We start from the raw sequence: 24,234 nt of genomic DNA on the forward strand, positions 1-24,234 counted from the left end.
GTCTATGGGCATTCTATCGGCTCTGTGTGAGAATGTCATGGTTTGGTTGTTCCATGTCACTTCCCAATTTCCCGGCTTTCGGGGATTGGAAATGTTAAAACATATTAAGGACCTATCCACATGATATTGGTGGAGCTTCAAACTAGGAGGCTTAGAAATATTAAATTTCTTGTCCACCGGTCTCCCACCCCTTAATTCAAGTACCTCATCTATCGTTAAAGCGTATGGCACTAGTCCTGACTTTCTATGACCTTGAGGTACTTGTGAGCACACCCAGCATTCCGTTTGGTTTAAAACCTTACCCACTAATGAGTGATAGTCACTCAATGGATGACGGTCCATGTTGATATTAAGGCTGGACTGACATCCCTGGATGCACCCGTCCTCAACTATGTTTTCACAATTCCTACAGATAAAATTCTCTTCAGCTAACAATCCTTCGCAATGTCTCTTAGTGTCATGACTACCAGATTGTTTTCTGATACTCGCCTTTGCTCGGTGATTGTGTTGCTCTTGGAATTCTACGAATCCATCCTTGTCATCAGAACCCATTCCAGATCCTCTCTCGACCTCTCTGGTACTCTCACCGAAATAGACTGTTCTGGTCAACAACAGGGTCAACAGGAAAACCCGGAACGCAGTCTCTTGGGGTAAGTCCATCTTGCAGGAGGAGAAAGAAAGAGTGGTAATGGGAGGTAAAGAAAATAATTAGAAGGGGAAAGAAAATTGGTAGGATAATCGTCTCTAGTCTTTTTGTTCTTCTTGCTCAGATGCCATCTCAACAGTGCTGTTTCTCAGTTTTCCCAAAACGAACACTCCAGTGATACTATATTCTTTCCAAATCAGCGACCTTTCTGTAAGGAGCATAAATCTTGCATTACCATTTGTTTAACTGTTGTGTGACATACCATCCTTAGAACATGAAAAAACAAAAAGAGAGAGAATAATAGAAAAAAAAAAGAGAAAAATTGTCAGATTTCCGTTCACCATCAGGCTGTCACACCAACATGTCTATCGGTATCTCCGCACAGTCTCCCCCACAAGTATTTCCACTCTCCACCCTCTGTGCATGGCCAGGCACAATGATGCTGGTAAGATATACTGGGGTTGGGCAGACCTCTGAAAAGACCAAGTAGACATGTGACATTTGAGCTGTAGTTCTGCTGGTGAACGTCAGAGATGAAGAGGAAACATTTAAAGATAAATCACAGGGTTTACCTGGCCGCCCCAGTATCTACAAGATATGATCTACCAACTATACTTCACTGGCTGAAAATTACAGGTGCGGCCCAAAATTTTTCCTATATGATCCCTGATTACAATTACGTGTGTCATACAGTGTGTCATAACTTTGCTCGTGTTCTTGTCTAGGAGGTCTAACTTTATGTGTGCTGTTACAGTTGCTGGCATAATGCCCTTCCCTTTTACACAGATAACAAACCCTTGGCTTCCTCCATGTGCCAGGGGCCGGGGGTTTTTGGTCGATTTGATGCCTCTTCCAGTGCTTGGATGCTCATCACCATCAACCGCTCTCCCTGTGCTTCCCTGGTTCTTTGGATATTATGGTCATGTTCAATAGCGGACTCCCTTAATGCAGCCACCGAGATACCTCTCCAGTTAGGTTGAGTGGTTTGTACTCTGGTTCTCAACTTTTAAACCTTCCATTAATACGGACACCGCTACCTCCCTATGATGTGTATTTTCCTCAATGTCCACGACCCCAGTGTATCTAGCCATTTCCTGCAGTGCTCGGTGGAAATAGTCAGAAGCAGTTTCACCTTCTTTTTGTCTAATGGAGAAAATTTTGTTCCACTTGACAACAGTTGGGAAATATACTCCTAACTGCAGATTGATCTGATTAACATTTTCCTGATTGTATGCATCAGTGAGAGGTTTCTCTTCATCTAACTTACAATCAGAAATGAATTTCAAAGGGTCAATAGTAGAGGGCAAACATGCCCGCAGTACTGTCCGCCAATCTTTGTTTGTGGGTTCGGTTGCATTACCTAATTCTTTAATAAACCTTTGACATGCGGCTAAATCTCTCCTGGGATCGGGAAATTCAGACATAATTGTCCTTAATTCTGTCCGGGACCAGGGACAATGCATAGCAATGTCTCTGACGGGAGTGACTCCCTGAGCGTCAGTCCTCCCATTGGGGACTGTGATCACCCTGACAGGATTTAGTTCAATTACACCATCTTGTGTTGACTCTACAATGTGAGGTGCAATTGTCTGTGCATAATGTACAATACTGTACTTACCTGTGGACACGACCTCACCTGACCCTCCATTAGGGGGCTCTACTACTGCCTTTACCGATTGGGCCGTGCCCACCTGGGTGTCTTGTATGGTGGCTGCTGGAGAAAGTGCCGACATCGTGCTGGGCTCACTTTCTTGCTTGTAATCCTGAGGGAAGTTTAACATGGGGTGCAACTTGCACGGGTTAGAATTTATACATTTATCAGGTTTACTCCTATCGTCATTAATACATTTATTACGGTTACTCTTATTGTCATTAATACATTTATTAAGTGCACTATTATCATCATATCCCAGTATGCCATTCTCTGTAGCCATTGTCTCTCCGGTTGCCATCAGTTTCCTGCTAGGGTTGGAACCAGCTGTGTAAGCTAATTCCCTCTGTATATCACTCTCTTGTTGCCATAAATGTAAACAATTTGTGTGTCTGATCCTCTGTTTTTGGGATTTTATGAGACAGATCCTAAGCCTTAGATTATGCAATACCTCTGAGTCAAAACTACCTATCCCAGGAAATGGTGCTTTATCCCCCACAGTTATTCGTGTCCATTCATCACAAAAGGTCTCAGTGTGGGGACCATACTTCCCCCACATTACTAACCGAGCAGACCCCCGGGGTCTGAGCTCTGCAGTCTGAACCCTGACTGCTAAACGTCCCTGTGTTGTGCACTTGGCTTCTATTGTGGACCTTTTTAACACAGAAAAACTTCATAAAATGCACCAAACACAGTAGTCTACGGTGGAAATCCTTAAAGCTCTTCCACTGAACTTCTTCTGCTCCGAGTACCATGGATCCGCCTTCTAGCAGACTCGTGTAGTCGTTGCAGGCCCTACCTCTAGAGATTTTCCTGAGAGACCAGCGAAAATTCCCTAAACTTTTACTTTACACAAATCACGCTTGCATGTGCTCCCTACAACGCGTATGAGGATAAGATTTACGCACGAATATGCAACCTCATATCATGTTGCGTTAATTGTTTACACATATAACCGTGCGGTCCAATCGTACCACTTATAGACACTTGTTATCTATAAATGGTAGGATCATTGGAGTCTCCCTACTGTGCTCCACAACAGCCGGAGCGTAATACCACGAAAACTTTTATCACACTCCGTCGCACGTGTACACCTGGACCGTGCTCGCACGTTTTCACCTAGACCGTGCTTCACCAAGCTTCACCAAGTTTCACCAAGCTTCACCAAGACCACCAAGATCACCAAGACCACCAAGCGGGGTTCAATACACTCATACCTTTTTCAGCCCACACTATCATTCTATAGTTTTCTGATCAGAAAAATCCTTTCCTGTTAACTGATAGCTTTCCCCAGAGGTAATACAGAAAAAAAGTTTTTTTTTTTTTTAAACTAAAATATTGGATACTGATCAATTTGTGCTATTATCGCTACCGTATCGCCTAAACTAAAACAATGCTATCGTGTGATTTGTATTTAGTGTGCGTATCTGTACGCACGTTGCGTAATATACGCCACGTGTGTAGGCCTTTGCGTTGCGTACGCAGTCCCGCACGCTGTCCGAGACACGTGTACAAAGGCCGGATACGCCCGCAGAAATACAAATAACACACTTCTATAAATGTAAACGATATTCAACTATAATTGCTTACCCACACCAAACAGTATCTCCTGTATAAACCTTTATAACTGGGCCAGGCTGCGTGTGTGTTTTACATGTACTCCCTTAAATATTACTTTATATTTTTAACTAAATAGCAACAAATTTCTCAGCACGGGTCAAAATGTATCTAATAATCAATGCTAATGGCAACAAGCGAATAGATATGCAGAGTACACAAATAAAATACAGGTGTGTTGCGTGTGCAGTTTGCACCAAACAGAAATTTCACAGATTTAAAAAAAAAAAAACACACAATAGCTTTACGTTCTTACCATTTGGATCCGGATCCCACCAGCATCCCTACAAACCAAGCGGAGCAGACGCTTTTCTAATCAGCACTACTGTATCCCCGACCACCAAACGGCTAACAGGGGATACTACCTTCCCGCCCTTTGCTGATAGATAAAAGTCTGCCTTGTCCTGCTAGGCTGCGGATATGAGGAGAACCGGACGAGCCCTTAATTGATAATGTCACTTATTACCATTAAACATAAAGCAATACACTATTACAGACTGAGTACGCTATTTGCGTACTGAGTACCGTAGGGGTACATACTTAGCGTAACAGATGCTAGGCCGTGGGCGCGACGCACGAGCGACACGTACGCTCACGGATTCACGCTCCGTATCAAGCACGCTATTGTCGTACTGAGTACCGTACTGCTACGCTATTGGCGTAGCGGACGCTGCGCCGTGAGAGTGAGACACGAGCGGCGCAGATGCTCACAGAATGATACGCAGTAAACCTTATTAATAAAACACAGTAAGAATATGCTTATTCTCTAAACCTTAGTAGACAGATACTACAATGATGTAACGCTTAAAAACCTTAACAATGTGTATGCTGTTTGAGCGATTGAGATGCTAAGAAAAGCCCTTTGCAGTAAACAGTGAAAACACAAGACCTGGTTTGGATTTAAAAACCACAGCAGCTCTAACACCGCCATGGATGGTTTAGAGAAAAAGGGAAACACAATACAAGTTATACACTACAAACTAACATAGAAATCTAAACAGAATAACAGAAAATAATGTGAACAATGGCGAACAATTGCAAACAAGAGCGAACAAATGAGAACATAAATGGCGAGCAAAATGGCTACAGAGAATAATACATACGTGGGGATGATTCGCTTGCGCGACCTGGATCCCGTCCTCAGCATTCAGGGAGAAAGCCTTCAGAGAGAGTGAGGCTGGCCAGGCAATGGTGGTCTTTATATAGCACAACATACATTCACAATACAATGGTACCTTGTATCTCATTGTTCATTGGACACAGGGATGTGTCTCCACATTATAGCAAAGGTCATAGGTGGATTTGAACAGGTGGGCTGTGTCTTTCCCCAACTGCTCTGGTGGGAGGTATCCTCAGGATTCCCGCCGCATGTGTAATTTACAGCAAATACAGTTAATGTTCATAAACTACATTTGTACATAACTATACGCAGCAGCGAGCGATCCTTTCCTAACTAACACCGGAATGTTACTCTTAAAATACCCTACAGCTGGATACTAGACACCACCTTTCAACCTTTATCTGACCCTTCCTATCATGCAAAGAGGAATCTCTCTGTCCAGGAACAGTTTAAACTAAACATACTCGCTGACATTGTCTAGGGGAATATTAACTACAAAACACACTATATGGGTTAAATATGCTACGATCGAGTCGCACGCCACACGCTCACAAACTCCGCCGTAAATACACATCTCATGCGCACGAGACGCTGGAGCGTCTCCTACGCAACTTGCGGGTATGTGTACGCACGGGGGACCAGGTGCACGAGCAGCGTGCATGCGCATGAGGGGTTAGTACAAGGCATATGCATCATGATATTTTTCGACTTTGACATAGTATACCTCATCAATTGTGGACTGACGTATGTGGGTAAGACGGACTGTACCTTTAAAACACGCATGGCACAACACAGATATGCGATCCGGGAAGCCATTAAATCGGGGGATAGTGAACAACCAGTGGCCAGGCATTTTGCCTACGTGAAACATGGCATGGCCACATTGAGGTACAAAATAATTGACCATGTCCCCAAATCACTGCGGGGAGGCGATCGATCTAGGAAACTTTTGCAACTGGAATCCAGATGGATTCATAGATTAAACACGATTTATCCTAAGGGTTTAAACGAATCTGTGAATCTGAGATGTTTTCTGTAAATAGAACAAGACCTGATCGGATGCAGAGGTTTAATCTTTTTCTTGTACGGCTTAGAACTATTAACTTCCTTATGTGAGGATCATTTGATTATGATGTGATTATTTGATTTAAATAGAACCTATATTCTCTATTTTAGAAATTACTAGACTCGTGATGCTCTATGGGTTGGTAGGCCAAGGGACAGACAGACTATGTATCGATATTAGTACACTGATCTAGTTTAATAATTTTGTGATTTCACATCTGTTAGTTTGGCACTAATTTTGGTTTTTATATTTGGCACATAGCACTTTGATCATTATTAACTATTGCAACATTTAATCATGTTTTTTTCATTCATGGAAGTTACATTTCTCTTCTTCCGTATTGATCTCACTGTCTGTAACGTAACCATGGTGATCTCCCCCACAGTGTCAGCGCGTCAGCTGGTCGGACCGGCGTTGCGTCACTTCCGGCTAGGAGGCACGACACGACCGGGATCCGGGCGGCGTGGTCTGAACGGGCGGGAGGAGTCCCTCCGACACTATGGTATTTATTCACTGATTTTGTTCATTTTCACTTATCCTGATGACGGGGCTGCGTCCCCGAAACGTAGATGTCTCCACTGACAATAAAGTCACTGCACTTTACCCTTTAAAGATATGCTCTGAGTGCCGCCCGTCTGTTCCCGTGTGCTATCGGGTTTTTGCCCTTGGGAGGGCACCCCGAGCTAAGGAAGCAATACTACGGAACTGTGAGTGCCGGGTCAAGCTGCTATTATATATATATATATATATATATATATATATATATATATATATATATATATATATATATATATATACTCACACATACCTTCAGCTCCATATTTATCTATATATACTGTACCCTCTAGCTCTATGCACACACAGTTTTTTGGGGGGTCCCGCTTTCAATTGCAATTCTGGGCTGACTGGTTTTGGGGTGTTTAATGTGATAGCAAGGGGACACCACACAGAGTGTTCCCCCCGTTATGGCATTATCCCCCTCGCTAGTTCAGCCTCGTGCTGGTTTGGGTTAAATTAGGGGGAACCTACTTCTTTTTTTTCTAAGTTGAGGGGGGACGCGGCGAAGGGGACGCGGCGGGGGGGCGCAATTGTGCGTGAATCAGGAGTGCCTCACTGGCCACTGACTTCACCGCACGTCACTGCCCCATTCCTGTTTGTTGTCCAAGATGGCTCTTGGGATCATTATTTTAAGAGTCTGATTAAAGCGCTCTACCAATCCATCCATTTGTGGATGATAGACGGAAGTGTGGAGGCGAGAAATCCCTATCTTGCGGAAGAGTGTAAAAATTTGAGACATAAAGGGTCCGTTGGTCCAAAGGGTCCCTGGTCCATTAGGATCTCCTTAGGAAACCCCAAATGAGTAAACAGCAACAACAGCTCTTTAGCAAGAGTTACTTTTTTTGTTTCGCAGCGGGATGGCCCTGGGTAGCGAGCGGAATAATCCATTATGACTAGCACGTACAGGTTGCACTTCTTTGAATTGTCCAGAGGGCCTACCAGATCCATAGCAATCCTGTCGAAAGGCACCCCAATGACAAGCATTGGAACAAGGGGGTCCCTGAGATGAGGCTTTGGACAGGTTCTCTGGCAAATGGAGCAACGTTGACAGAACCTTTTTACTTTAGCGGTTACCCCCGGCAAAAAAAAAAACACAGAAGTACCCTTTCACGGGTTTTCTCTTCTCCGAGGTGGGTACCCCAAGGATAAGTATGGGCAGCTTGCAGGACCAATGGTACATGTACTCGAGGCACTAACAGGTGTTCCAGCCTATGCCTATCTTTTTCCATCCCCATATACAGTAGCTCATTTTTTTGAATGAAAAATGGAGTCCCATCCATAGGATAAGTGGCTTTATCGACCCCGTTCACCTCAACAACCTGTGATCGTATATTGGCAAGGGCACAGTCATTTAATTGATCCCGACCAAAGTTCTGCAAATCGTGTCAAATGGCAAATTCTCCAAGTCCCGGTCAGGAGCGCTCTCTGGCTCAGGGCAACGAACAGTAGAAGGACTCCGCCAAAAGAACTGCTTTAGCTGGCGGGAGGGCCGATGCTTCAGATAATGGTTTCAACAAATCCCTGAAGCCTGGGAAATTGCGCCCCAAAATTAAGGGGTATGGAAGCTACAGGCCGACGGCAGCTATTTCTTCATGACAGCTGCCCCTTAAGCCAATCCTGATTTGAACTCTTGGAATCCTCTCGGTGGAACAATGGATGCACAACACTTCTACAGAGCCTGGAACTCTCTCTGTTACCCTTGGTAACACAGCCTCAGACACGAGTGTCAATTCACTTGCTTGTATCTACTAGGGCAGGGAATTTGCAACCCCTAATACAACTGGTTCCCATAACGGGAGGCTGCTTAGTCAGTGGAACCATGGTACAAAAAACTGGGTAAGCTGGCCCCAAACTGGCAAAGCTACAGTCCATTGGCTCGGCTTTTTTAGGACAATCTCATCTTACATGCCCCAGTGCGACACATTCATAACAATTTATGGGGCTTTCTTTATACCACTCTACATGGCTGGGCCCTTCAAGGGGAGGCAAGCGCCAGGGAGGTGCCAGCTTCACCTTCTGTGGAGCCCTAGGCTCCTTTTTAGGGGTTCTAGCCATATTGACCGCAGCTTCATACCGTTCTATAGAGAGGGCCAATGCATCCAGCGACTTGTGAAGTACCCAGCACTGCATCTCTCATCCTAGTGAATGTACACATTGATCTATGGCTACAATCTCTATCACCTGCATAGCAGTATGAGCTTCTGGCTGCATCCAGCTTCTGCCATAGCGGGAGAGCTCAGCCAGCTGCGTCCGGACTGATACCCCTGGACAAAGTGCCCAGTCCCTGAAGCGCTATGCTTTGCCTGCTGCCATAAGACCGCTGCATGCCAGAATGACCGTTTTGACTTTCTCATAATTAGCAGCTTCATTATCTGGCAAGTCTGCATACGCTTTCTGTGACTCCCCAGTAAGGAAAGGTGCTAGTCTGTCTGCTTAGCAGGCTTGCGGCCACTTTAAACGTTGTGCCACTCATTGAAAAATAAGGAGATATGCCTCTGGGTCATCACCGGCAGACATTTTTTTTAACTGACCCAGAGGTAGATTCCTCATTTTCAGACTTAAGGAAGCTTACTAATTGCTCCTGTGTGGTCTTATGTGCATCCAAGAAGGAGGTTAGTGTCCAGAATATTTCCTCCATCTTGTTCTTAGAGGAGGTGTATTGTAATGTGGCCGGTTTAATATATGCACAATGATAAGCCAGTATTTACAACCACCCTATGCTGCACACACAATATCAACACCACTTTTGAGGTACTGTCACTTTATAAAACAAAAGTACAAATTTTCACTGGCCCATCAGCCTACTCATGGTTACCGTTGCATAACCTGCCACTGCGATGTCCCAACCACGCCAGCGGCATCTGGAGTTAGTTCAAGCAGCGAAGTCCCCATACGGCAGCCACCACATTGTAACAAGGTCGCCGTTAGTCAGGACACAGCAGGCAGTATACGGAGTTTGTGCGAGTATTTAATGGCATATAGGCAGCAAACAAACTTCACACCAAACAAAATAAATACATTTTCCAATCTGCAGACCATATGGACGGTCTTTCAGTGCCTCCAGGCACTGATGGTCCCAGTCCCTAACACTAGGGAAAATGCTCCCTGCTTGCTGGTCGCTTATCGACACCAGTGTGTTGAGCAGTAAACTTAGCAGGGTTTAAATCCCTGCCAGTACAATTAGACCAATTCCCAACTGTGGCTGGGAAGGGCTGAAAACCTGGACCAGAGCCGTGTGGTTGAAATCCCACCCTTCTCTCCCTCTACCACACCTCAGAGCCCCTATCCGGGCTTTGTACTAAACTAGGTTCATTAACCTGGCTGCAAAGCACTTTCTCTGAGGCTGGACAGCTTTTCTTTAACCCTCTACAGGGAAGTTGTGACCAGGGAAATACTGCATTCCCTGGTGAAACTAACCCTGTCTCACCACAAAAAACAAAAAACATGGATATACATGGAAACCCCCCTGACTATATCCTGCGTTTGCCCCTGAGACCTGTTATTGGATGGTAACACATGGGTTCACGATCTTATCACGAATCCCATGTGTTATTGATTAATAACAGTTGATTTACTGCTCAGTAAAAACAGGCTGTAATTGGATAGCCTGATAGCATTATCGGGCAAATAAAGAAACGGTATTACCGTGCAGTAAATCACTGCATCTTATCAGCAGCGTTTCTAGAGAGGAGGGGACCTGTGTGCAGACTCCATGTGTGGGCCCCCTCCTCTCCTGTAGCCGTCACCGCCGCTGCTAGCGCTCTCAGCGCTGAGACTCTGGCACAGTGCCAGAGTCTACAGCGCATGAGCAGGACTCCGAAAAATGGCAGCCGTGACATTTTTCCAGAGTCCTGCGCATGCACTGTAGACTCTGGCACTGTGCTAGAGTCTCCAGCGCTCAGTGCGCTAGTAGCGGCAGTCAGTGGCGTGCGGTGAGGTCAATAGCTGGTGAGGCACTGTAGCCGTAGGGGGTCATTCTGAGTTGATCGCTTGCTGCCGATTTTCGCAGCACAGTGATCAGGTTTCTACTGCGCAGGCACCGCAATGCGCAGGCGCGTCGTACGGGTACAAAGCGGATCATTGCTGAGCGATGGATTTAACGAAGAATCCTTTCGCACAGCCGATCGCAAGGAGATTGACAGAAAGAGGGCGTTTATGGGTGTCAACTGACCGTTTTCTGGGAGTGGTAGGGAAAACACAGGCGTATCTGGGCATTTGGAGGGCGGGTGTCTGACGTCAATTCCAGCACCAAAAAGACTGAAGCAGACCTAGCAGCAGAGTTCTGCAGTTGCAGCAATCCCTCTCACCCCGCAAGACTCCCAGTGACTGTACTGATCCCCCCTGCCAGAAAGTCCTCTAATGGAATCCATGATTCTCCTCTCTATGGCACTCCCTGTTCACCTGGACCCCTGACCAGCGCTCACCTGGACACCCTCCACAAGGGACTGTGCGCACTAGCTGGGGGGATGGGGGAACACCGGGGACTGTGTGCGCTGGCTGTGGGGATGAAGGGACACAGGGGACTGTGTGTGCTGGCTGGGGGGATGAAAGGACACAGGGGACTGTGTGCTGGCTTGGGGGACGGGGGAACACAGGGGACTGTGGGCCTAATTCAGACCTGGACGCACGCAGGCTATTTTTTGCACTGCTGCGACCAAGTAATCGCTGCCTATGGGGAGGGGGTAAGCACTTTGCCGGGTTGCGATCGGCTGTGCAGTGAGCTCCACAAACAAAAGTTTGTGCAGTTTCTGCACAGCCCAGGACTTACTCAGCCACTGCGACGATCCAGGCCAGTGCTGACATCAGGAATCTTCCTCCCGAAAGGCTGGACACGCCTGCGTTTTTCCGGACACTACCTGGAAACGGTGAGTTGCCACCCACGAACGCCTTCTTCCTGTCAATCTTTTTGCGATCGCCGGCGTGATCGATTTCTTTGTTAGTTCTGACGCTGCCCGGCGATCCCCGTCGCCGACGTGCCTGCACATTGCTGTGCATACGTATGCGCTGTTCAGACCCGATTGAACGGCTGCGAAAAAAGGCAACGTGCGATCATGTCTGAATGACCCCCTGTGTGCGCCGGCTGGGGGGACGGGTGAACACAGGGGTCTGTGCGTGCTTGCTGGGAGGACAGGGGAACACAGGGGTCTGTGTGCGCTGGCTGGGGGGATGGGGGAACACAGGGTCTGTGTGCGCTTGCTGGGAGGACAGGGGAACACAGGGTCTGTGTGCGCTTGCTGGGAGGACAGGGGAACACGGGGTCTGTGTGCGCTGGCTGGGAGGACAGGGGAACACGGGGTCTGTGTGCGCTTGCTGGGGGGATGGGGGAACACAGGGGTCTGTGTGCGCTGGCTGGGGGGACAGGGGAACACAGGGGTCTGTGTGCGCTGGCTGGGGGGACAGGGGAACACAGGGGTCTGTGTGCGCTGGCTGGGGGGACAGGGGAACACAGGGGTCTGTGTGCGCTGGCTGGGGGGACAGGGGAACACAGGGGTCTGTGTGCGCTGGCTGGGGGGACAGGGGAACACAGGGGTCTGTGTGTGCTGGCTGGCGGTACGGGGGAACACAGGGGACTGTGCGCTGGCAGTGCGGCCACCGGGAGATACACGGGGAAGGAGGGTGGGGGCGGGTAAAACAGAGCACTGTGCGCGGCCAGTGTGGACCGGTGAGACACACGGGGAAGGAGGGTGGGGGCGGGTAAAACAGAGCAATGTGCGCTGGCAGCTTGGACACCGAGAGAGACACGGGGAAGGAGGGTGGGGGCGGGGAAAACAGAGCACTGTGCGCGGCCAGTGCGGACACCGGGAGACACACGAGTTAAAGGGAGGCGGGGGAACACAGGGGTCTGCGCATCTAACTCACTGTGACAGGAATGTTGGGCTGCGGTGCTTTCCTAAATGTAGTGCCGAGCACACACCTTAAGCAGCCTCGTACCAGTTCCAGGGTTAATGACAGTGCCAGCCCTCCCACTGCCCAATCACAGTTTCCCCAGTGACAGGGGCGTGCTTTCATATCGTCTGAAAGCACGCCCCTGTCAAAGCGGCACTGCTATTAGGTGCCGCTTATAGGGATTTTCTCAATGGGCTTTCTCTGTTCCAATGCTTGGCCCCTCCCCCTGCTTCTGGCTTTCTCATACTAACAACGGGAGGCACCGAGAGCGGTGCCTCCGAAACAAATTTAAAGCAATTCTTTACAGAGTAAAAAGGTTTCAAATAAAACACAACCTAAGGCAGATACTTATGACACAGAACGTGTGTCATAAGCATCTCCTTTGCATTATTTTACTCATTTATGACAGGGGAGGCACTGCCTCCCCTGCCTCCCCTGACTGCACGTCCCTGGCGGCAGTAATGACTACGGGAGTGGAGAGGGCCCACACACAGTCGCCGATGGACGCTGAAAAGGTAAGTATAGAAGAAATGGGTGCAGTGTGGGACCCCTCTGGACCCAGGGCCCGTGTGCACTGCACACACTGCACCCATTATAGATACGCCAGTGCATCTTATACAATACCGCTATTCACTAACAGGCAGTGCTCAATTAAAAGTGGTATATAATCCACAGTGACATGTTACACTCAATGATGCCAAGACAGTGCTGTAAGTAGTGAGATGAGTTCAACCAAAACATGGAAACAGTAGGTGGAGGGTGTAAGCACAACAACCCCCTTGCGGGCTTGGTGGCGACATTCTATTCCCACTCTATGGGTGTTGTGGACACCCACGAGTGGGAATAGTCCCTGCTAGTTGGCATGCCGACTGTCAGAATTCTCAAGGTGTGGGATGTATAACTACATAACTACATTCCTTGTGGACTTATCTAAACTTGGCCTATAGAACTAGAGGCAGCACTGTTCACTGATGACTTTTGTGCATATGTTTTATGCCTGTGTTATGTTTCTATTTACAGTATATAACATGGTTTCCTCCATTGTGAGTAGGTGCATTTGTGATATTTAGATTGTAACTACTTTTTTTGTAATGGATCAACCAAATTCATTTAATTATTTGTTATATATTGCTTTCTTACATATATTCCTCCTATAGCATAACGCATGTGGTTAAGTACACTATGTATGTATGGCATAATTGTATATAATTGTCAGGAACTGGTGCAGAATCCGGAATTCGGGATCAGGTACCAAGTGGTTGACGTTACCCAGAACAGAGGCGCGGAGTCTAACACGCCGGAAGGTTTTCACCAGGGAACCCCGCAAGGGGATATGGGCTTCGCGGCTTCCGACGTGCAGGTCGCGGCCCCCTGTCTGGGTCACTTGATACCTGAACTGGACTGGAGTTATGGTAGAGGTGTTGTATATGACCAACCGTAGGGATACACAGGAACAAACAGGAACTGAAGAAAGGTGGCAGGGTGCACACGGCCAGATGGTACGCTGGGGCCGTGGAGATGGAACAGCAGCAGGCACTCCAGGGGTGACACAGGAGGTAGCGGCAGTCGGCAGACTAAAGTTGTCAGCAAGATGTTGAAGCTGGAATTCAATACTGGAACAAGGCAATACCCACTGGACAGATGAACTGAGACCAGAGAGGAACCAGGAAGCAGAACACCACATGGAGTAGTTATAACTGGCAAAGCCTCTTGGGATTGAGAGGCTTAAAAGAACAGGCTGGACCAATCAGTTGTGAGCACCAGACAGGCCCCCAGTAATTGATATAACATGCAGCTGCAGTGCAGACTGAGCAGGCTGACAAGCTGAATAGTAGTTTCCAGGTAACGAGCTGTAATTACAGAATCCAGACACCTGTGAAGTCAGTTGCTGAGTGCAGGAGCAAAGGCACTGGGAGACAACTATGCAGGAGCTAGCTGTGACCTGTAGTTCCACAAACTGAAGCAAAGGTAATTTATAACAAAAACAAAACATGAGTGCTCAGGATTGTAACAATAATCTGTTGCTATCCCTCCCAAAGTGGCCCTGCAGTCAATTGCTACAGCACGCAGCCCCTGCCTCCTCTGTTGGCCCCTCCTCCCCAGAACTTCAGGGGGACCCAATACTTTTTTTCCCCATGCCTGGGCTGTGTGGCAGCAAGAAACAGAAAATAAAATTAGCAACAAGTGAGAGTGGAAGAAAGGAATTAGTACAGTTGAAGAAAATCATAAGAATAACAGAGTTAATTATGACAGTATTTACCATGGGTAATGGTTTATTGAAATTAAATAACATGAAAGGGTTATTTTAGTTATACTGAGTTATGTTATTAAGGAATTGTAAAAACAAATAGAATAAATTGATAAAGTGGTGCTTAATAAAAAAAATGGGACAGAGCAGTGGTGGATTCAAAGAGGGGCAGAAAGGGTGATCACCCCCCCCCCCCCCCCCCCATACCTGCCCTGCACATTTGAAAAGCCAGCGCCGGGACCACTCCACTCCCGTTACTTTCGCAATGATGACAATCTGACTGTTGCGGCTGCTGGCTGAGCAGCAGCAGCAGGCACCTCTAGCCTGAGCCCCTGAGATAGGACTGCTGCTGTATCTCTGCTGCTTAGTGCCCTGATCCGGACCCACTGTCAGTCTCCTGAGTACATAGGTAAGTCCCTGCCTTCCCCATTCCAGCAGCACTACCTACATGTGTGTCACCTCGAACAGGCTGCTCTGTACTCCACTGGGTAATGTGAACATTGCATGCAGATAGCTAGCGGTGAATAATCTGCTGTACTGTACTGTACATAATAATGCCCTGAATCACCCTGTTTATGTCTCTAAACATTGTTACATGGTCGAAAAATATTGTACACATGTTCTGAACAAAGGAAGTGACCAGAACACAATTACCTCATGAAATCATGTTTATAAATATAAAGCACAAGTGAGAATTCAGTCAGAGGAAACTTCTCGCATCTGGTCAGTGTATACAGTATAATGGTGGTCATTCCAAGTTGAACGTACATAGCAACTTTTTGCTGGTCATGCGAGCAACTAGACGCCGCCTATGGGGTAGTGTATTTTAGCATAGCAGGGCTGCGATCATTTGTACAGCCCTGCTATGCTAAAAAAGTTTCCTGCAAAACAAGACCAGGGTCAGACCTACTTACCCTGTGCGACGGATCTAGCGTCGAAGGTCCCGGGATTGACGTCAGACATCCGCCCTCCAAATGCCTCGACATGCCTGCGTTCGGATATCCATGCCCGGAAAACAATGAGCAGATGCCCCGGAACGCCTCCTTACCATCAAACTCCTTGCGATCGCCACTGCAATCACATTCAGCGCTGGTGGCATCACTGCCCGGCTAAGACCGTCGCCAGGCAGCGACGCACGTGCACATTGCGGGCGCCGCGCAGCCGCAGTCCCGACCCGTTAGCACCGCAGCGAAGAACCGCTGCGTGCGAACGGGTCAGAATGACCCCCAATGTACATTAGGGAGGGTATTCAATTGTAGACGGAAACTGCCGTCTTGTTGGAAAGACGGCAGTTTCCGGCTTTTTTAGGACGGAAACTGTTACGACCTATTCAATCCTTTCCGACAAGTCAGCAATTCCGGCTTGTCGGAAAACACGTGGATCGGCGGATTAGCCACTGATCCATGTGTCTTGTCAGATTCCGTGGCCAAATCCGACAGGTTTTTGCCCTGGTTCCGACAATGTCAATCCGACTTTAAAAACGTCGGATTGGCATTGTCGTGAACTGCCAAATTGGCCTCTCATTGAATACCGAGATGTCGGATCCTTTCCGTCGGAAAGGATCCGACATCTATTGAATACACCCCACGAGGTATAGTATACATTTCACATTATTATATACATTGGCTGTATATTATCTGTATGGTATTGACTGCTATTAAATACATTGGGGGGTATAGTATACATATGACACTGACTGGTATAATGTACATTGGGGTATAGTATCCATATAACACTGACTGCTATATTGTACATTAGGGGTATAGTATACATATGACACTGACATTGGGGGTATATTATCCATATGACACTGACTTCTATTATGTACATTGTGGGTATAGTATCCATAACACACTGACTGCTATTATAGACATTGGCGGTATATCATCCATATGGTACTGACTGCTATTATATTCAATGGGGGTTATACTGTTCATATCACATTGACTGCTGTTATATACTGTACATTGTCTGTATATTATCCATATGACACTGACTGCTGTTATATACAGTGGGGGGTATAGTATCCATATGTTCCTCAAATTGTATGGGGTCAGTAAGATGCTCTCTGTATTATATAACTCTCACTAATATGCTGTGTTGTGTTGTGTTGTGTTGTATTGTAATCACTGGGATGTACTCTGTATTGTATGAGGGCTACTGGTATTTTTTCGGCATTATATAGTGGTGAAGCTTTGCTACAACAGTGTAACATGGCGGCAGTGCCAGCACCAAGAAGTGCAGTACTGCTCGGAACGCCCTAAGGGCACTCCATGCTTCTGTACAGGCTGCAGAGTGCATGTCTGGAGCATTCATTGGATGCTCTGGGTGACACTGCAGCGATACCGGCGGCAGGTTGCTGTTCCAGGCACCCTGCTAGCCAAAAGGAAGGGCCATGGGCAAGTTGCAGCCCCACAAAGTCGTGCCTTGTTAAAGTATATGGAGCACTGTTGATTTTAAGTATAATAATTACTCCTATAATACTGTATGTGGAGCACTCATGGTATATTAGAAATTCTGTGTCAGGTGGTAACTATAAATCACCACATGCAAACATTTAAATGATGCGTTACTGTGAAAACTAGCATTATTTAGTAAAATTACTTATCATTTATTCTGAAATGATGTGATTAATGTACAGTACATGGAATTCAAGCTTAGTTTTTAATCTTTTTCCATATGAAATTCCTACAGACAAGTCAGTGTAGTTTTCTGTATCACAAAGACAGAAAAGAATTGGACTTGAAGTGGCGCACTCAAACAATAAATTGAGACATAAAATGTAACTTTTATTAGAATATATTTAAAAGCCTGTAGCTGTGAAATATTAAAACCGAAACCAAAAAAGTGACAAAGCAAAATGTGATATGTGTGGTTAAAAACACACACTGTGCTGACTGTGTAGTGCTACACATATGCAGTAAATTAAAGGTACTATGACCCCTTATTCTAATTGTATACGTTTGTCAGGCTGAGTGCTCAAATGAATGAATTCTCTTGGCTGTTCTCCCGTATATTCCCACATGGATTTATCTTATTGCCAGTGGGTTGTATAAAGTAATCTCCTGGAATGCTTGGTATAATTACGCTATGAAGTCACTATGTGATCCTACACTCAATAAATCAGGCTCTTAGTCAGTGGTTATCGGTATAATTAAACCTCCATTATATACAATGGTTCATATAGGCCAATATTGTGTTTGTATTGACTGATAACACAGTGGGTCTGTTGATACAACAAGTAATTCTTAAAGTGACAGCTTAATTCAGCACTAGGATTATATATAGGCTAGATTCCCTCAATACTGTTTAGGTTTATTTTCCAGTTTATGACCTCATATACATAGGACAATGTGTGGTAGTCATCACTTCTCATTGGCTGTGTAATTATCAGGGTACTGGTCAGTGTTACCATCTATTCAAATCATTAGTGAGGATAGGTAGTCACAGTAATCTCTAGTAATGTTGTAAGTAAGGAACATTATACTGTCCCATGATATGTGTGCACATACAGCTTTCAGCAATATTTGCCGCTGTCAATGACACAATATATATGAATGTGACTATAACACTTGGCTCAAATGGGGTACTGCAGCAGGTACTGCCACTGTAATTAATGAGTGGGGTACACAGTTCGATCTTCCCCCATACTGTATTATATGAATATTCCTATCCTATTTACACCAGCCTTAGATTGTCATGGTCCAAGATTTCATAAATGGATATGTAATAAGTGTCACAACTATGAGGCACAAAGCTTAATAAGCTGTTTAAATATTATAATAATGCAGTGTATTATAGCGCTCCACCAGTTATTATAAATCACTCAGTGATATGATCTGACTGGCTATTTTAGTTGTACTGTAACAGACAGTACTGAGGAAATGTCACAAGTGCTGCGTTAGACAATGTATTTAAGTCTCTGCAACACTGTTGCTATCTCATGCAGCCTGCTGGATCACATGTGACTATATGATTATCTCAACACAGGAGGGATTGTGAGCTCCGTCAGTGTCATGGAGCTTCACACATAACAGCTCTACTAAAGTACAGATCGCACTAAGTTCCTGACAGACAATTAGTTTAGCACATTATAATTAAACACAGTAGCGCAGTGTGAATCGCCGATGCGCGTTTCACAGTTAAGTTTTTTCAGGGCCCTGAAAAAACGTAACTGTGAAACGCGCGTCGGCGATTCACACTGCGCTACTGTGTTTAATTATAATGTGCTAAACTAACTGTCTGTCAGGAACTTAGTGCGATCTGTACTTTAGTAGAGCTGTTATGTGTGAGGCTCCATGACACTGACGGAGCTCACAATCCCTCCTGTGTTGAGATAATCATATAGTCACATGTGATCCAGCAGGCTGCATGAGATAGCAACAGTGTTGCAGAGACTTAGATACATTGTCTAACGCAGCACTTGTGACATTTCCTCAGTACTGTCTGTTACAGTACAACTAAAATAGCCAGTCAGATCATATCACTGAGTGATTTATAATAACTGGTGGAGCGCTATAATACACTGCATTATTATAATATTTAAACAGCTTATTAAGCTTTGTGCCTCATAGTTGTGACACTTATTACATATCCATTTATGAAATCTTGGACCATGACAATCTAAGGCTGGTGTAAATAGGATAGGAATATTCATATAATACAGTATGGGGGAAGATCGAACTGTGTACCCCACTCATTAATTACAGTGGCAGTACCTGCTGCAGTACCCCATTTGAGCCAAGTGTTATAGTCACATTCATATATATTGTGTCATTGACAGCGGCAAATATTGCTGAAAGCTGTATGTGCACACATATCATGGGACAGTATAATGTTCCTTACTTACAACATTACTAGAGATTACTGTGACTACCTATCCTCACTAAGGATTTGAATAGATGGTAACACTGACCAGTACCCTGATAATTACACAGCCAATGAGAAGTGATGACTACCACACTTTGTCCTATGTATATGAGGTCATAAACTGGAAAATAAACCTAAGCAGTATTGAGGGAATCTAGCCTATATATAATCCTAGTGCTGAATTAAGATGTCACTTTAAGAATTACTTGTTGTATCAACAGACCCACTGTGTTATCAGTCAATACAAACACAATATTGGCCTATATGAACCATTGTATATAATGGAGGTTTAATTATACCAATAACCACTGACTAAGAGCCTGATTTATTGAGTGTAGGATCACATAGTGACTTCATAGCGTAATTATACCAAGCATTCTAGGAGATTACTTTATACAACCCACTGGCAATAAGATAAGTCCATGTGGGAATATACGGGAGGACAGCCAAGAGAATTCATTAATTTGAGCACTCAGCCTGACAAACGTATACAATTAGAATAAGGGGTCATAGTACTTATAATTTACTGCATATGTGTAGCACTACACAGTCAGCACAGTGTGTGTTTTTAACCACACATATCACATTTTGTTTTGTCACTTCTTTGGTTTCAGTTTTAATATTTCACAGCTACAGGCTTTTAAATATATTCTAATAAAAGTTACATTTTATGTATCAATTTATTGTTTGAGTGCGCCACTTCAAGTCCAATTCTTTTCTGTCTTTGTGTATAACTTTATATTGGCAACAATATACTCAGTGGCACCCCCCCCCCCCCCCCCACATAATTCAAATATATGATATAGAATATAACAAGGGGTTTCTCTTTTCTTTATCTTTGAATTTTATATTTTGCTAGTGCAGTAGTATCCCTTCCCCCTTTTCCCATGACGTATAGTTTTCTGTATCACAAGTCTGTTCTGCCTTGTAAACGATTTATGTCATGCTTATTTTGCAGACACGTAGTTATCAGGGTATCCGGATGATAGACACCATATGTTAGACAGACATTAGGTCAACAGGGTCAAAAGGGCGACATGAAAAAGGTAGACAGTACAAAATGTCGACAGAGTCAAAAGATCGATGTGGTCAAAAGGTCGACATGAAAATGGTCGACATAAAAAGGTAGATAGGTTTTCTTTATAATTTTACATGTTTTGGGACTATTTCATACCTTCTCTATCCATGTCGGCATAGAGTTGGTTATAAACCTTTTGGGGAGCGTAGCAAGCCACTGAGCCGGAAGTGTGGCGAGTGGATTCCTTTCTACAATTGGGGGTCCCAGATGGCAAAACTATTCACACAAACCACAAAAATGCAAAAAAAATGGTGTCTTTCTTTTTCATATCGACCTTTTGACCCTGTTGGCCTAATGTCTGTCTAATATGTGGTGTCTATCTATTTACTGTCTAACTAGACTAGGGGTGGGCAACAGGCGGCCCGCGGGCCGGATGCGGCCCGCGGACCGATCCTGCCTGCCCCGCTGTGCCCCACCAGAGTGCAATGACAAGCGGCCCAACATGCCGCTTGTCATTGCACTGCTCTCAGACGCGGCACCACTGAGGAAATCCCGGTCACGTCACAGGGTCAGCTGACTGGGATTTCCTCTGTTATCATGCGCTGGGAGGCACGGGGGGCGGGCACTGCAGTGAGCAGGAACGGCGGCCGAGAAGCGGCAGCCAGTGAGGAGAGGAAGCGGCGGGCAGCGAGCGGGAGCAGGAGAGGCCACATCAGCAGTGACTCCGGCCGGCTGCAGCGCAGATCATCGGACAGCGGGGATCGTCTGCCACTGTGACAAACAGGTAAACTCCCTGTCCGGCCAGCCCCTGGATCACTGCTTAAGCTGCCATGTAGGTTTAGGGGTGGGGTGGGAGGGGAGTTAAAAACTGCAATATGGGTTTAGGGGAGGGGGGGAAAGGGGGTAGGGACTGTCTGCCGTAATGTGTAAAAAGGGGGCGCTGTCTGCCGTAATGTGTAAAAATGGGGGCGCTGTCTGCCGCAATGTGTAAAAACGGGGGCGCTGTCTGCCGTAATGTGTAAAAACGGGGGCGCTCTCTGCCGTAATGTGTAAAAACGGGGGCGCTGTCTGCCGTAATGTGTAAAAATGGGGGCGCTGTCTGCCGTAATGTGTAAAAACGGGGGCGCTGTCTGCCGTAATGTGTAAAAACGGGGGCGCTGTCTGCCGTAATGTATAAAACGGGGGCACTGTCTGCCGTAATGTGTAAAAACGGGGGCGCTGTCTGCCATAATGTGTAAAAACGGGGGCGCTGTCTGCCGTAATGTGTAAAAACGGGGGCGCTGTCTGCCGTAATGTGTAAAAACGGGGGCGCTGTCTGCCGTAATGTGTAAAAACGGGGGCGCTGTCTGCCGTAATGTGTTTAAACGGGGGCGCTGTCTGCCGTAATGTGTAAAAAGGGACGCTGTCTGCCGTAATGTGTAAAAACGGGATGCTGTCTGCCGTAATGTGTAAAAACGGGGGCGCTGTCTGCCGTAATGTATAAAACTGGGGCACTGTCTGCCGTAATGTGTAAAAACGGGGGCGCTGTCTGCCGTAATGTGTAAAAACGGGGACGCTGTCTGCCTTAATGTGTAAAAAGGGATCTCTTTTTGATTATTTTGTGTGTGGCCCTCGAATATTCGCTGGAAGTGTTAAGCGGCCCCCCAGCTGAAATAATTGCCCACCCCTGAACTACGAGTTAGAGACACTCCCGCACAAGGTTTTTAATAAATGGTATTATAGAGGGAATATAAATAACATGACAATTTGTATTGATAGCACCAATATTTCAACACAAATCCATATAAATGGTGCTGCTAGTTGATTTGGATATACATATACGAAGTGGCGGAACAAGCAAGCGGTGGGCCCAGGTGTGACAAAATGCTTTGGGCCCCCCCCCCATCCAAGTCCACCCCAGGGGCAGTGCGCGCCGTAGGCGCGCGCAAAAATACATAGTGGCGTGGCTTCGTGGGGAAGGGGTGTGGCCACAAAATAATACCAACACAGTAGTCTCCATTATTCAAATTACGCCGCACAGTAGCACCACTACACCAGGTAGAGACCCTTTTACACCTTACAGCGAACAGATTCCTCTTTTTACACATTACAGCAGACAGCGAGCCCTTTTTACACATAACGGCAGACCGCGTGCCCTTGTTACACATTACGGCAGACAGCGTGCCCTTTTTACACATTACAGCAGACAGCGTGCCCTTGTTACACATAGCGGCAGACAGCGTGCCCTTTTTACACATTACGGCAGACATCGTGCCCTTGTTACACATTACGGCAGACCGCGTGCCCTTGTTACACATTACGGCAGACAGCGTGCCCTTGTTACACATTACGGCAGACAGCGTCCCCATTTTTACACGTTACGGCAGGCAGATTCCCCATTTTTACACATAGCAGCAGGCAGATTCCCCATTTTTACACATAGCGTCAGGCAGTCCCCCTGTTTTACACATAGCGTCAGGCAGTCCCCCTTTTTTACACATTACGGCAGGCAGATTCCCCTTTTTACACATTGCGTCGGGCAGATTACCCCTTTTTACACATAGCGGCAGGCAGTCCCCCATTTTTACACATTGCGGCAGGCTGATTCCCCCTTTTTACACATTGCGGCAGGCAGTCCCCCCTTTTTACACATTGCGGAAGGCAGTCCCCCCTTTTTACACATTGCGGCAGGCAATCCCCCCTTTTTACACATTGCTGCAGGCAGTCCCCCCTTTTTACACATTGCTGCAGGCAGTCCCCCCTTTTTACACATTGCGGCAGGTATGCCCCCCTTTTTACACATTGCGGCAGGTAGTCTCCCCTTTTTACACAGTGCAGCAGGTAGTCCCCCATTTTTACACAGTGCGGCAGGTAGTCCCCCATTTTTACACATTGCGGCAGGCAGGCACAAGAAAGAAGGAAAGAAAGAAGGAAAGAAGGAAAGAAGGAAAGAAAGAAAGAAAGAAAGAAAGAAAGAAAGAAAGAAAGAAAGAAAGAAAGAAAGAAAGAAAGAAAGAAAGAAAGAAAGAAGAATTATACTTACCCTCTCCGCTGGCTCAGGCTCCTCGGTGCAGCGTCAGAGACGATTCCCGGGCTGGAGAGAAGGAGGAGGAGGGAGGCTGAGAAGGGAGCCGCAGCAGCGCTGTGTTACTGGTGGAGGCGCTGCTGCTGCTGCCCCTCTGCTTCCCTATAGGCTGTTCTCGGAAGACAGCCTATAGGGAAGCAGAGGGGCAGCAGCAGCAGCGCCTCCACCAGTAACAAAGCGCTGCTGCGGCTCCCTTCTCAGCCTCCCTCCTCCTCCTTCCCCCGTCTGTAGTACCACTGCTCCTCTCCTCTCTTCGCCGGGCGGCTGTGCGCTGCGGGCAGCGGTTGCCCGCAGCGCACAGCGGCATGTAATGAGTCAGTTTGACTCATTACATGCTTGGGCCCTTGGACAGAGGCGGGCCCCAGTGCAGTGCACTGCCTGCACTGCTGGTAGTTCCGCCTCTGCATATACGACAAGAAGAGAAGGAATCAACTTTTATTAGCAGCACTCTTTCCCTTACGTGAAAATTTTTAATTCTTCTTTAATAGAAA

Source organism: Pseudophryne corroboree, chromosome 5 (assembly GCF_028390025.1).
Source record: "Pseudophryne corroboree isolate aPseCor3 chromosome 5, aPseCor3.hap2, whole genome shotgun sequence".
Classification (NCBI taxonomy): Eukaryota; Metazoa; Chordata; class Amphibia; order Anura; family Myobatrachidae; genus Pseudophryne; species Pseudophryne corroboree.